General features: G+C 44.6%; 1 protein-coding gene across 4 annotated transcripts in view; it reads left to right on the forward strand.

The window, feature by feature from the left end:
- Nucleotides 1-14,965, forward strand: part of QRICH1 (glutamine rich 1) — a 557,471-nt gene that overhangs the window by 70,051 nt on the left and 472,455 nt on the right. The gene's annotated exons all lie outside the window — the stretch shown is intronic.

Here is a 14,965-nt window from a genome sequence, read left to right on the forward strand (position 1 = left end):
AAATTTTAGCCTACTTGCACCCCCGCCTGCAAGTCAAAATACCATGAGTGAGGCAAGGGATAGTTCGGCCACCCATGTGCACCACACAAATAATCAACGTTCCATATGGTGAACACTACAAAGCTACATATGAATAACAATTTGTGTGTAGTGAAGGATGATGTTTTGTGGGCTGGTACATGTCTTGATAATTTTCAGGTTGTTGGCCAACCAGATGCTGTTTGGCATCAATTAGCGTAATGTTTCATACATATATTCCATTGATGTGTCAAGTGCCATATGAAAATACTTTATAGCTGGTCTCAAAATATAACGGTAACTCGAGAGACCATAACTGAATATCAGGACCAGTTTCAGATAGGGCAGTTTTCTGAAACCTAATGCGCCACAACTAGCATTTATTTTAATTTGATTTTATTCTGCATTTGTTATGTGCTTCTACAGCAAGTAAATTGTGTTTCAAAGCTCCCACAGGGCAAAAGGTAGGGAGCCTGGGATTGAAAAAACAATTAAAACAACGAAGGATAAAGCCTACTAAGTCATCTGAGAATTCAGAACGTGCATGTGCAGAGAGAAGAGCAGGGTAGAGGGGGTGGGGTTAAGTGCTAGGAGTGCTTGTGAGTTAGCGGATGTAAGTGCTCAGTAGAGGAAGTGCTAGGGAGCGGTCAGCTGCCAATAAATGGTAAGTGGAGGCCTATAGTGGCATCCACCAGTGGGTGCCAAGGCAAGTGCTGAGAGCAGGTGGAGGCTGAAGGTGATTGGGTGAGGGAAGCCAGGGCCCAGAAGGATGCATAAGGGCCCTGGTCACCAGTCTCAGCAATTGTGAGATTAGCAGAGGAGGGAGAAAGGATAGGAGGAGATTAAAAGGAAAGTCTTGAGGAGCTTCAGGAATTTGAAAATATCCGGCTCAACCGGAAGGGGGGACCATAAGCTGAGTAAAGAGATCGGCCACCAGTCTTCTGTTTAGCAAAGTACTTGACACCCAGCGAGTTGGTACCAGAAGAAGGTAAAGATCTAGAGGGAGATGATTTAATAAGAGCAAGTTGTAGATGGTGTGTTCCCTGGCACCAGAGAGATTTTGAATTTGAACCTAGCAGCAACCAGGAGCCAGTGGAGAATTTCGAAATGGCTGAATTTCATTCCACTGAGAGAACGTCAAATAATGGCAGTAACTCTGCTCACTTTTCTCACGTCGTGTAAATTGAGCACATGTGAGCGAAATTGTTGATTTTGTCTATTTTGGGACATTTTGCATTTATGTATGCTTAATATAGGTCAATCGGGGAGCTGTGAAATGTTTTGGCCCCCTACATGGCAGGCCTAAGTTAAAAAAAACACCTATATAATAAAGTTCATCTATATAATAAAGGCTTTGTGACATTCCGGGATTATGGCTTTGATCAATTCTGGAGCGCTATACAGGGCACCAAATCTTTGGTGATTACGGCGGCAGCTTATCATATTTGGAATATTAAGGACCGGCTGAATTAATGCAAGACAATATAATTTGTAAATACTCTATTGGCCCCCATATCGAGACAATCTTTTTAGGATTCATTACTTTTTAGTAACCTTTAGAGACTATAAGTGTTTCTATTTTATTTTGGTATTTTTTTAATAGAATGTTGATTTATAAATGATTTGGACCTATGGGATTGGTTAGAGAATTTCTCACACTTGAGCAGCTTAGTCTTTTCATTTTGTTAAATATAGACTTTATCATTTTATGAAACCCCAAGCATATTTGTACCTCTGCCCCACCAAAAGGCTCAGTTTTATTATTCTGTTCCGTTTGGAGCAATTACCCACCCTGTATAATGTAGGAGCCAGGAATAAGATCCCTGCTATTGAGTGAGCTTGTCGTTTATGCAAATTCCCTGAATGCCTGGAGACAGCCAAGCATTTATTGACTGAGTGTTATAGATTGGGTTCCTCAATCTCTAAATATCTTGGGGAATTTGTACATGATCCTCAAACCATTTGTGAAAGTTCATTGTGGCTCTACTGCACTAATGCTTCCAACATGCATCTATTTATTGTGCTGTATAATGTGTGGCTGCAGATTGAAAAAGTTCTGGGTGCCTTGATTTGAAACATCTCAATAGGGTGGGTTAAATATTATTTGAGTTATTCTGATTAGGAAGAGGTCTCACATCTCTTACACATTTAATGGGTTTTGAGGCATGGCGTCTTTTGTAGAAATGTATAACTCTTGCATAAGTGGCCAAGCATGTGCTAATTTGTAGGCAAGGATAATTAGCCATATATTATTGGTTTTTTTCACTTTTTTCCTGAGTATTTTTTTTATTTTTTTTTTTTAAAGGAAATAAACATTAATACATATTTCTGTTTTCTTTTAAAGAGTATATTTTAATGTATGTAATATGTGTAAAGTTTGAATTATTTTCAATCTCTATCACATTAAAGTATTATTATCCATGATTTTTAACTATAATGGTTGGATAACGAAGTTTGACCGTTTAATGATTTTGTGCTACAAGATGTTATAGGTGTAAAAGGTTGTATTACCAAACGCACAATAAACAATAAGAAAAAAACGACCTAAAAATGTCACTTCCTGAAAGAAATGTTGAAACATGCTGAATCTGCTCCACCACGGACGCCGTAACCCAAGCGGCTTTCACCTGTTTGACTTCAGCAGCAGTATATTCACCCACCCATCACCACCACCACCAAGTAGGTTAAATGCACTAAGTCCATGCAAAAACACCAGCCTCATTTGGAGTCCGAGGACCCTAGATACAAACTGTGGTGACTTCACTGGATATTACACTATGGTTATGAGACCATAGTGGATAGGTTAGTAGAAGACACTTAAAACAAAATACAGACACTTGACATCAGTAACACATTCATTATCGTAACAGAAACCCTCTTGGAAGGCCTTATAGGAGAGCACCGTAGCACCTCTGTGATGTGCCATGTATGCTGCAGCACAACTAATCAAAGGATTCCGCAAGTTCAACCACATCACCTGACCCTCATCCAGCTGTAAGCTTATTTCATCTTCAAATACAAGACTGTCACCCTGAAGTCCCCTATCTACCTCGCTTAAGAACACAGCATCTCAGAAGGCACACAATCCACCAGAAGCAAGGACATGTGCAAACTTGAACTCCACAGGTGGAGGACGGAAAGAACCAGAAGACAGTCCTTCCTACTTTACGCCCGAAAACTCTGAAACCTCCTCCCAGTCAATATCAGACTCGGCCCCTCGCTTCTACAGTACAGTTATACAAGGTGCCTATCCATCCCCTCCCATGTTGTAAGCGCACTGTTCACTTGTTTCTCTGCTTACCTCACTTGGTTCTTCCGCCCGCTATGATTATGTCGCACTCTGTTGCTTCCTGAATCTTGGTCTCCATCTGTGGGATCACCTTTACTTCTCCTAGATATGTTCTGACCCCGTCTCACTCATTGTGTAGGACTCTGAGCTATATTCCTCCCAGTTTTAGTATTGCACCTCCCAATCTCGCGCTTTCTCACTCGTCTCTCCTGCTCTTACCACAGCCTGTATTTTCCTTTCGCCTCTATCAGTTTGATTTACCCTCTGCTCCATCAAGTTCATGATTCTATCACCACTTCACACCCTCTTTACTGTTTTTATTTCACTACTCTTGCCTTCTCTCTTCCTTGGATTGTCTTCCTGGTTTTTTCTTCTGTTTGTCAGCCCAGCACTTTTTCCATCTCCTTATCTTCTTTTTGTACATTTTCTTCTCATATATATGTATTTATTTGCAGTACCCTTCTACTGTGCTTTCATATCACTGAAAGTGTTTTCTCGCTTTCTCTATTTTTTGTTTTTCATTTAATGCTTTACTTTCCCTTGCTCTCCACATCTCCTGCTTTCTTTTTGTGACATGTTTCATGCTCTTTCGTGCATTCTGTCTTTTCGCCCCATTTTTTTTTCTTGTTTCCATTGTTCATTCCAACTCAAATCATCTCCCCCTACCACTGCCTTTCTCTTTATTTAGTCTTATTTGGTTTTTGTTACGATGTCTGTCTGTCCCATGACGCTATTTAGCACCTGGTCACTCACCCCTCAGCCCTGGAAAGTCTCTCCCTGGGTTCTGTGACAAATCCTTGGCTATCGTCGCTTCTCCCCGAGGGGGAGTCCCTTCACATGAGGCCAGGGAGGAGAGGTCGCTACCCGATGGTCCCCCTGGAGGTGAAGCTCAGCGGAAAGATCTCATGGGGAGAGACACTGCCTCTGGGAACAGGAAAGACCATCCAAGGAAGACAAATATTCTTATACTCTATCATACATAGGTCACTTCAGCACCCCACACTTCTATGTATGTGCATAAGATAGGAAGTCCAACCTCCTTCCTGACTAGTACTGAGATAAGGAAGTATAGGGACTTCCCACTTGACATTGATTCATGGACTGGTACGAAGAATCCATGAGACACAGTGAAGAAACGCAAGGGTAATACTGAGAGTAGGTAGAAGTCCAGAGCCCAGAAGATCAACGTGTGAAACTACAACAAGCGGTCTAGTTGCTCAGAGAAATCCTGCACAAATCACAATGTAAAAAGCAAGAACGGACAACCACGAGTGTCAGTCTGGCCCTGGAGGAGCTTTGAGCAGGAGAGGGAAGCAGCGCTGACGGGAGACACCGCATACGAGGACGTGTGCAGCAGGCACTTGTCTTCTGAAGTAGGACGAAAAAGACTTACCCGAGGGTTGGAGCACTCTGCCAGAGACCTGGCGTCCAGGGAATGACCAACGCACAAAGATGCTGCAACGCGAGAACTGACCGCAAGAGCCAAAGGGAAGCTGAGGCACGCCAGAGGAGACCAGAAACGCCACAGACCAAGCAACAAGGATACACAGGGTACCCGGGAAGGCCCTGGGGAACCCTGAGGGTAATGGTCAACTTCGGGAGGAAGAGTGAAGGTATCTTACTCGTCCCTGTGGGCGAAGCCAAATCCTGAAGAAGGAAAGATATTGGGTGAGGGGTCATCTCAGCAAAAATCTCAGAGAAACCAACCATACTTGGCAGGAGAGTAAACCAAGCTGGTGGATCTTGGAGAAGGAGAAATACTCAAAGATCCTGAGGGGGGGAAAAAGGGAAGCTTGAAGGAAGTAAAGAATCCCTTAGGTTATGCAAACTGTGTCATATGAGGATATCCCTCATAACGTGGAGAGAAATATTCACTCGGGGCTAACGATACTTGGCAGGCGAGTAAACCAAGTTGGTAACGTTTGGGGAGAAGGAAAATATCCCAAGGCCCTGAGAGATGATGAGAAAGGCCAGAGGATGGGAGATATTTCCTCTGGCCCTGTGAGCTGTAATAAGGAGTTTGAGGAAGGCCAGGGAAAGGGAGACCTTACCCCTAAGGTTGTGAACTGAAGCGTGAGAAGGTCTAGGGGGAAGAGAGGCATTCCCCTGGTGTGGTGAACTGAGAGTAAAAACCCAGAGTGTGCGCACAATGCCAAGGAAGGCCAGGGGAAGAGGTTAATTTCCCTGGTCTTCTGAAGAGTCCAGGGGAGGAGAGTCCCTCACCACCCCTCCCCACCCCCCCGTGTGAGGGGTTAGAAACGAGACGGACAAGTAGATCATTTTCTCACAAGAAATCATAAGAGGTGAGCTAAACGTATATCTTTCTTTAGTCTAACAAGGATTTCACTACCTAACAAACTAAGGCTAAAGGAAAATGACCTAATGTCCAAAAGTATCTGTCCCTCACACTGATATACATACAACACATACAGGGAATGCCTGACAATGTGAGCTTTACACAATAACTCATACATTTAGGAACACAATAAACAAGGATACTCTTGATCCACTTCCCCATGAACAATCCTGGATCTTTCAAACCCAAAGTTCAGTTTCATTAGCCAAGTATAATGCACAGTTCCTACATTTTCTTTGTCTTGGCTGTTTACTAATTCAGTTCCAACAGAAGTTTATCTTGCAAAAAATGATCACAGCTTCCACAATCTTTGCTTGGTAAACCAAAAAGGGTTCTCTTCAGATGTCTAACCAATTGTCAATGTAAATATTCTCCACTTTGAAAGCAGATCACTTATTTCACATTTCCTCTTAATGTGCACATTGATTTGTCGAGATGGGTTACATAACAGTTCACCAAAAACACATTGGTGGAATTGTCACTTTTTTCCCACCTCAACCACCTACCACTTTATAGTACTACATCATTTTCTTTGCGTTCCCGCGCCTGCCAAGACTAACCTCTAATTGTCCCTTTCCTGATGTACACGCTTGCTAGAATAATACTCCTACCACTTCTATTTATACTTTGTGTTGAGGTTTGTTCCAATCAACAACTGCTTCTTGATTCAATCACTTGACTTGAAGCACAATTGTGTGTCAACTTCTTTAACAATTTCCATCATCTCCAAATCCCCCCTCCCCATCAGAGCCTCCCACCCCTGCTTGGCTACAAACTCTTACTAGCTAAAATTGCACCCAGACCACCGGCAACATCCTACTCCTCTACCGCCAACCTAACAACTGCAGCGCACCGGACACTGACATATCCATTTTCATGGCTCCTTTCCTTAACACCAAAACCAAACTTCTGCTCCTAGGCGACTTTAACCTAGCTTTCAAGTCCCCACAGGCCAGAAGTCTACTGCCTTCATCACAGCTCTCCACGAGATGAACTTCTCCCAAGCTGTTTCCTCCCCCACACACAATAAAGGCTGGATCTTGACTGGATCCTATATATCAACACACCCGTCCAGGTCACCTCCCTTGATCCTGTACCATGGATGGACCACTCCTGATCTGCTTTACCATGAAACTCTGATCCACCCCCACCCCAAAAACTGGTGACCGCCCACCTATCACTACTAGACACACATGCAAATTGACCAAGGAACTATTGGAGCCCACCATCCGTGCCTCCCCTGGGTCGCGACCTGACAGTACCGACCCTAAAGCCATTCTCATTGCCTACAACTCTGCTCTGCCCCCCTCAAAACCATGAAATGTAAAAGAAAAAGTAACCCCCATAACTGGTTCATTGAGGAATTAACAGCACTCTGCATAACTTAAACGTGCCCAAGAATATCTCTGGAGGAAACCCCCCACGCCACCAACAAAGAGGCCCTTGGCTCCATTGCCAATTTGTACAAAACAGCAGTTATCACTACAAAGGCCAGCATTTACAACACCAGAATTAATGAAGCCAGCTCTAACATGAGAGCTCTTTAAAATCCTCAAGCAGCTCGAAACCCCGGCCCCTCCAATTACTAGCTTCCCGAAAGACAAAGCTTGGTGCTCCCTTATACAATGATCCTTAGCTAACAAAACCCACAACCGCAGAGACAAAACTATTCTCAAGAAATCTCTGCTCCCCACCACAGAATCGGATACCCACTGCCTCCCCTAGTCACCCCCGCCCCTGCACTTCTCTCCCGTCTACCAGATGGATGTGCTCACCACCATCTAAAGCAATTGCACAGGCAACATCTACCCACCTCAACAAGATGTGCGCAGACCCCCTGGCTTACACCATTGCTGATTTCATTAACGCATCCTTTAAATCCCACATAGTACCTAACTCAATCAAAGAAGCCTGGGTCACGCCGCTCCTGAAAAAACCCTCTCAACTCCACCCTCGCTAGAACTATCGCCCCATCACAACGGTGCCTGAAAATTCTTGCTGCACCGCCTACTCCCAACCCATCTAGAACCCCACGATCTGCTTGGCACTCGCCAACTAGAAACCCACGATCTACTTGGCACTCGGCAATCTTGGTTCAGGCCCGGACACAGCACAGAATCGGCCCTCCTCAACCTTAATATTCAGTTCGATCACATCCATGATGCTGGGGATATGCCAACCTCCTCCTACATGACCTCTCGGTGGCCTCTGATCTCTGCGACAACTTCCTATGCCACCACCTCACTGCCACTTTCAACCTCGCCATTGAAGTGGCTAGCCAGGAAGGATCAAATACTTCCTGGCTGGACGATCCTCCAGGGTCTTTGCTGAGGCCGAAGCAGCTGACCCCTTCCCCCGTCTCCTATGGGGTCCCACAGGATCCTGTCTCTCACCTACACTGTACATATGTACACCAAGCTACTCTTTGACCATGTGGACAGCTTAAACATCCGGGTACACTATCTTTGCCGAAGACATGCAGGTCCTCCTCAAACTCACCAGCAACCTTGAACTTGACTCGAATATCAACCGTATTTACAGCATCATCCAGGCCTGGATGGCTACACCATCTTTTCCTGAATGACCAGACAGCGCTCCTCCTTGTTAGTTCTCCGCACGGCCTCAAACAACTTGACCCGCTTTTGTCTCATTTTGCATCAACGAGAACATCACCCCCCTTAAAAACGCTGGGTATTTTGCGATTCAGCGCTAAATGTCAAGGCGGTCGACGTGTCCTCTGTCTTTTCTACCAAACTATTCAACATATCCAGAAAATTCCTTACCACCACCAAATGCCTCACGGTAGCCAGGGCCATTATTGGAAGTAAACTAGATTATTGCAATGACATCCTTGCAGGAACTTCCACAAAAAACCTCAAACTACAACTGATCCAAAACGCCCTCAGGGCAGTATGGGGCATGAAACCATGTGATCACATCACCCTAGAGAGACACAAAGCACACTAGCTACCAATTAAGACATGCATTGAGTTCAAAATCCTATCCGTTCATTGCTGCATCCACAACACTGCCCCCCCATAGCTGGCCTCCACACTGCTTCTCGCTGCACAGCCTCTGCACCTACCTGGGGTTCCGATCTCCGGCGCATGCTCTGCATGTCGTCATGCAAATGGCAACATGTCGGGCCACGTTTCTACTTTCTCCTGCTGCTTACACAGTTCACACTGCTGCCCTTTTAACATGCACCACAAAGGGCCTTTAAATATTTAAAGGCCCTGCTCAGGTGTGGGTGATTACAACTAGACCTCTCACTACGGTTTAGTAACTCTTCATCCCTCTTCCTTGTCTCAGTAGTAACTTGTTGTCCATAATGTTCTTAGTTTTAACCTCATTTAATCTACTTAAGAGGTTCATAGGATATGTTTTTATGAGGAGTTTTTAGAGGAGGTAATGGTTTTCCCTTAGTTTTTCTAAACTTAATAAATAATCATGACAACTAAAAGTGGCTGCATTATCTCCCTGTTCCATATATATTGTTTTTCCGGTTTACTAAAAGGAATCTCAATAATTGGAATGAGGGTTCCAGGAGAAAGCAAACTGCCCTTGGGATTAAGCAGACTTGGAGCGGGCAACTGGAAGAGCAAAAGCCTCGAGCCCCAGGCCCTGACTGCATCCCTCCTGTACATATCAGGGAAAACGTGGAGACCTGGGCTACACCTTTGTGGGTACTCTTCGAATACGCATATGACACTTTAAGAATCCCAGGGACGTGGAAACAATCCCTCATTGTTCGATTTATAAAAAGGGGGACAAATTAAACTCAGCTAGTTTTTAGACCTATAGCTACCTGGACCTGAGGTATGGGATTCCACTAACTATGGTGAAAATGTTAAGCTTACTCCACACAGGAGCAACTATCAGGGTTTGACTGAATAGGGAAGGAGCCATGACGCCCCTCATAGAGACCCATGTGGGTTTAAGACAGGGGTGCGTCATGTCCCCAACCCTTTATAACCTGTACACTGCAGACATCGATATAATTTGGGAGGGGGAACAACAAACGCAGTAAAGTTGGGGTCGGCAACACTGGACTGGATCGCTTTTGCAGATGCTGTAGTGTTGTTCGACCTCACAGCCACGGGATTGCAGCGTAAATTGGCACTCTTCCATAGTTATGCGTTGGAGAATAATTTAAAGGTAAACGGGGCAAAATCTTGGGTATTTATCTCTACACGAAAACAAGAGCAAAAAAGATTAATTGAAAGGTGGGTGATGAGCCACTAGAAAGGGCTACCGCATTAATCTATTTGGCTGTGTGGTCTCAAATTACACATCTAGAGCAGGAGGAATACATTATCTGAATCTCGGGTATGGCCCCCCCGCTCATGAAGATGAGGGTCTACGCACAACTGTGCAGCTTTTCATTGATATTATCTGATTCTATTAAATGCAGGGGGAGCCTACATCTTGTATGGTCTGGACATAAGTCTAAATGACTTTGGACAGTATCTAAACACGTTCCAAGGGAAGCTGTGGAAGGAAACCTTAAGACTGGCCAAATCTATCCCAAACTCAATTATTCGACAGAAGTTTGGTGTGGTCTCACTTGCCACGAGGGCAGAGTGGAGAAAACGGATGTCCAAGCTATTAGACTCCCCCGCCCCACTCCCTGTACGAAACATGGGGAACGGTACAGACTAGAACCTCGGCAGACTCTATCACCAGACTGGAAATGAATAATTTGCTTACGGAAATAGGGTCTACCGTGGAAGAGCGGAGTATAAATGGGGCAAAATGTAAAGAAAAAACTGTTTGATTATGACTGGGGCAAAACAAGAGAAAATATACCAAATTTAGGCCTGTACAGGGAGTATGCTAGGTTTGTATATAGGAGGGAACAAATCCCAAGATATATACTTATTTTCCAGTGTTATAGGAGAAGAATGGTATATCTACGATTCAGACTGAACCAGCTACCAACACTTGAAAGGGTGGGAAGTTGGTATGGCAGGACGATAGAGCCTAGTTGTATGTGTATTTGTTTTCTATTGTTTATATAGTGCTTTTTTCCAAAGCGCTTTACAGCATAACAACCAGAAAACATGGAACATAGAAGAAATAAAATATTCATGAATCGAACCAGAAAAGCAGCATGTGGAACAATTTGGGAAGGAAGAGGAGAGGAATGGGAAGGAGTAGAGGGAGTACAAGGGAGGGTGGAGATCATTGGGGAGACAGGGAGAGATAAGGAAAAGGAAGATGGAGAGGGGAGGAGAAAGAGCAGGAAGGGGAGAGAAGTCGGGGATGGGGTGAAGGAGTGATTTAAGGAGGAACGGAAGGAGGAATAGGTGGACATGGAGCGGATAGAGAAAGGAAGGGAGTTCCAATGTAGGGGGGCAAGGAGCTGGAAGGAGCGGAAAAGGGAAGAGACACAATGAGGTGGGGAACAGAGACAAAGGAAGTGGAATTTAAGTTGGGAGTGGAAGGGAAGCCAGCCTAGGTTGGGAAGTGAATTGGAGATCGAATCATGGGGCGAGAGAAGACAGAGGGTACGGATGGCAGTGGTAGAGGGATTTAAGGGGGCGAGAATGGAAGAGGGGAGACCGAAAAAGAGAGAACAGTAGAAGAGGAGCGAAAAGATGAGGGAAGAGATTAAGAGTTTGGTAGCATGGAGAAGTGAGAGAGGAAAAGACTTTACGGATATTAAAAAGGTGATAGAGACAAGAGCAAGTAGTAAGGGAAATGGGGTAAGTAAAGGAAAGGGAAGAGTCAAAGTAGATTTCTAGATTCTGGGCATGAGCAGAGATAGGATGATCAGCTGTGGGGAAATGAATGGAAGGGGGGGGGGAAGTGTGCTGGAAGGGAAGAAAAGGACTTCAGTTTTGTCCGAATTGAGAGGGAGAAAATGCAATGACATCCAGTTTTTAATGTTAGTGAGACAGGAGGAGAGTTTAAGATGAAAGTCGGGGGTGAAGGAAGAGGAGAGGAACAGCTGAGTGTCATCCGCATAGAAATGGTGGGAAATTCCAAAAGCAATGAGAATTGTTTTTACGCATTGTGGGTATGCTGCACTAAAAGAAACAACAAAGCACCGGGTTCTTGGTTGTACGGCACTCAACTAAGAGCGTTTTAGAGGTCTACGTATGGAACAGGGCACAGAGGCCTGCTGGGCTACTCTGATTTTGGGGGGGAGGAACCAGCACAGAGCCGTATTCTTGCTTTGTGACCTGCTTTACAAAATTCAGGAAAAACTGGCTAGAGTGGGGGTGGAAGAGATGAGGAGTACACTAAGGAAGGATGATGGTGACCAGGCCTTCCAAACACAACCCTTCCCCCATTGCCTACAGGGCACTTGAGGAACTGAGGGTACGAGGCACCTGAGAGGAATACGTAAAGGGGCACAACGTGGATTACGAATCCTACTTCTGTGGGCTTCATTGCTGTATACATCATCTTGTGACAATCTGAATAACCCCCCCCCTTTTCTTCTTTTCCCCTCTTCCTTTCCCTTTCCTAATGTTCTTTGTCTGATAATTGATGTGTGAATTTCTATTTTTTTAAGTTGGGTTATTTTTGTATTTATTATCTGTTTATATCTACTTTGGGTATGATTTGCTTAAAAGAATTGTGAAAGATTTCTTTCTTTTGTAGTTGAAAATAAAAACACAAAGAAAAAAATTAAAGGAATCTCATACTTTGTATCTTGGGTAAGTCCGGCAGTGGAAGCCTTACTATGACAACATGCCATCAGATATTCAGGCACCAGGGAACCCTCACCTTCAGAAGAGGATGACTAGTGGGTATCTCCTTGACAGTCTTGCATTCCCTTGATGCCCTTCTCCTCCGTGATTCACCCAGCTAATACCACCCCAAGGGTTAGGATCAGGTGGCGGCTGTTTTTCCCTGGCCACATGGGGAGGAAAATTTAGGCTGGGATTCTGTGTGGATTCCGCAGGATTCATCACACCTGGCACTGTGAAAGTACTGAAGTACTCAAGATACCTGGAGAAGGGGGGCTTTCTCCAGGAACCCAATAGTGAAGAAAACTATGAGCAATAAGAATTGATGTTTGGGTTGGAGCTGAAATTTTATCCTTTTGAGTTGAAATGAGAACCTTTGCTACTTATTGACTTTTCAACCTGGGACTTTGCTTTGTACCTTGGAAAGGGACTGAAACTTGCGGAAAAAGGCAATTCCCCAAGGCCAAGGTCCTGACCACAGTTGGAACAGTGATCCATTGTCCTGAAGAAGGGAGTCTGTCTCCTGGATAGAGAAGATCCACTACCTCTTTAATTTAGTTACAAGTGTAAGTAACAGAAGCAGGGTTTTGACCTAGTATGGTGGACATTGGAGTTAAGCAGACATCCTGACCTAATCCTTAGTATTAAGTTGAGGCAGGGAAACCTCTTAGAGTTGGGGCAAGATAGATTTTCTCTTGATTTTTAAGACACTAAAGGTTTTTGCCAACACGCATGCCACCTGTGTCGGTCTCCTCCTTCTGCACCTTTACAGTATGTAATCGCATACGTTGCCCAAAGCCATAACGGCCCTTTTTAAAGTTGAGTGTGTGAAAAAAGATTTTAATGTTGGTGATTGTGGAAGAGACACGATGATGAAGGCTATATTCTGTTTACATGATTCAGTGCATCCGCTCTCAGGATGTCATCACGGGGACCTGTGTGCCAGGGGCAATGCTGCGGAGGTATGACGTTGGGGAGGTGGGCAGTTTGGATCAGATAGAGGCCATGTTGGTGACTATGTAGGCTATGTTTATTGTGTGAATAAAGCTTGCTTTAACTTGGCTTCTCTTTCATATAACACTATGCTGCCTGCATGTGTGAGGAGGGGGGAGCGTTGTGTGGCTAGGCCAGAGCAGCCTCCTATTCTATGCCCACTGTGTGCCGCTGCTCTGCTGCTATTAATAATGTAGCTGGTGAACTTCGAAACTGGTGGGGTGTATCTACCATGCCCAACTTCCACCAAGCATGTCAGTTTATGTATAGTGTGCAGCTGGAGGCCGACTGGGATCGTAGTCCTGGATTATTTTAAGGCGCAAGTAGGCAATTCAAAATTACAGATGATGTATTACTGGGGAATGAGGGCGACCTTCAGGCTCCCGAAGGAGCCGCAGATTAGCCCGAGGGAGTCCTACATAAATGAAGCAGCGCGTGGGATTAAAACTAAAAGCAGATTGATGTTGTACAATCACCTGGTAAGAGAGATTGCACATAAGGGCCCGGACAATAAGGCAAGGTGGGGACAGGATCTTCACACTGATGTTTCTGAAAAGAAGTGGTCAGAAATGTGCAGTTAACCAAAAAAGTATCGTATAACTTCAAATTTTGCTTAATTCAGTTCATGATTGTAAATGGGTTACACTTCTTCCCAGCAAAGATACGATTGTTTGGAAAAGATTTTACAGGCAAATGCCCTCTATGTGCTGGAGATGGCGTGAACGTAGTACATGTGTTATGTAACTGCCATCGGTTGGCAGGATATTGGACCGGAGGGCGCACTAGATAGCGGGAAGTGATTGGGAAATGGACGCCTTACCCCCATTGGTGTGTGTTATAGGTTTCAGTGGGAAATTGGCATCTGTCCCTAAATCTAGGTCTTCTGCTGGCTTGAACACTTATTTTATGGTGTGGACATTACTCTGACCACCATTGGTTGACGATTGGCTGCAGGATGTAACCTGGGCAAATGGCAGGGATAGCTATGGAACCCTAGTACATGTAAGGAGCAGACCTAAAGACTTCTGGTTGGACTTCCGCCGAAACCTCAACAAGCATTGGGGGTAGATAAGGATTCCAATGAAGACTGTGGGGAATAACACTGCCTATTTTGAAATTGTTTAATGTATCTGACATGCGATTTACTAATGCAAATGAGTTTGTATTATCACCAAGCAAACTTACATAAAATTTTTAAAATATATGTGCAAGCCCAAACTTTCCCAGATGGTTTGTGGGGGCTTGGGCCAGCAAAAAACATTTTGAAAAATAGGCTTCAATGATGCATTTTATAGCACATGTTCCAGGAAATTGGCCTACAATTCATAGGATTATATCATTGCTCCAGGCCAGACACACCTACAGCTGGAAAACTGTGGTGAGATTACTACGCAGCAAGGCTCGTGTGGTGGATTCTAGTTGTCATCCAGCGGCCCGGCCATCTGGCATCACTGAAAAGGCTGCTAATGCTGCGCTGCTTCCTCTGTCCCCAGGCACAAGGGAGGCAGCTTGGCTGAACCAGAGGCGCGTTCCTCATCAGTGCATAATGTCGAAATAATCGCATATGCACATATACTGGCATCAGAATCCCTTTTAGCCACCATTGAC

This window comes from Ambystoma mexicanum, chromosome 2p (genome assembly GCF_040938575.1).
Source record: "Ambystoma mexicanum isolate Mex_15411 chromosome 2p, UKY_AmexF1_1, whole genome shotgun sequence".
NCBI lineage: Eukaryota > Metazoa > Chordata > Amphibia > Caudata > Ambystomatidae > Ambystoma > Ambystoma mexicanum.